The sequence below is a fragment of the Brassica oleracea genome, chromosome C8 (assembly GCF_000695525.1).
Source record: "Brassica oleracea var. oleracea cultivar TO1000 chromosome C8, BOL, whole genome shotgun sequence".
In the NCBI taxonomy this organism is placed as follows: domain Eukaryota; kingdom Viridiplantae; phylum Streptophyta; class Magnoliopsida; order Brassicales; family Brassicaceae; genus Brassica; species Brassica oleracea.
Window position 1 is genome coordinate 7353837 of NC_027755.1, and position 1283 is coordinate 7355119.

The following is a 1283-nucleotide window of genomic DNA, read 5'->3' on the forward strand; positions in this document are numbered from 1 at the left end:
TAATTCTGAGGCATCTCATTCCTCTTGCTGATGTTCCCACGTCGTTGGCATGCATCGCACCTAGCTATGTAGGCTTGAGCATCCCTGAACATAGTTGGCCACCAGAAATCTGCTTGAAGGATTTTGGAAACCGTTTTGAATGTAGCGAAGTGGCCTGCGTAAGATGAACCATGGCAGTGATGTAGGATTCCTGGAATATCTTCCTCTGAAACACACCTTCTGAACAAGCCATCCTTGCCATGTCTGTACAAAAACGGTTCTTCTCAAACATAATGCCTCGCCTCCCTTAAAAATTTCCTCTTGTCGTTTCCAGTGAACTTAAGGGGTTGCTTTTCAGCAGCAAGAAAATTCGCAATCTCAGCAAACCACGGGAGGTGAGAGTACTGCTTTTGGATCACGGCGACTGGATGTTCTGCGACGTGATAACAATCGGATCTCCTTCCCAGAGGTTGTTCCGCCATGCTAGAGCAGTCAGATGTGATTCGCAGAGGTTGTTCCGCAAAACGCAGACCAATCGCATTGACGTGTTCCACTGGGTGTTCTTCATCAAGAGTTGTGTCGTCATCAATCTTCATTCTGGATAGATGGTCTGAAACCCCATTCTCGACTCCTCTCTTATTCTTTATCTCAAGATCGAATTCTTGGAAGAGAAGAATCCACCTTAACAGCCTCGGTTTCTCATCTTTCTTTGTGAGCAGATACTTAAGAGCAGCATGGTCTGTGTGCACAATCACCTTAGATCCCACCAGGTAGGATCTGAACTTCTCGAATGCAAAAACAATAGCCAGGAGTTCTTTCTCTGTCGTGGCGTATCTGCACTGAGCTTCATCCATAGTTTTGCTCGCATAATAGATCACATGAAGTTTCTTATCCTTGCACTGCCCAAGTACTATTCCAACTGCAAAGTCGCTTGCATCAGTCATGATTTCGAAGGGGAGATCCCAGTCTGGCGGTTGCTCAACAGTTGCGCTGACTAGAGCTCCTTTGATGGTGTGGAACGCAGCTAGACACTCATTGTCGAAATCGAACTTGATCTCCTTGCAGAGCAGTCTGGTGAGTGGTCTCGCTATTCTTGACCCAAGAAACTCCTGATAGCTTTCACATTTGTTGGTGGTTTCAAACTCATCATCACCTCGATCTTTGCCTTATCCACCTCAATTCCTTTCTTGGAGATCTTGTGCCCCATAACAATCCCATCTGTGACCATGAAGTGGCACTTCTCCCAGTTGAGCACGAGATGTTTCTCCTCACACCTTTTTAGTACCCTGCACAAGTTTGACAAA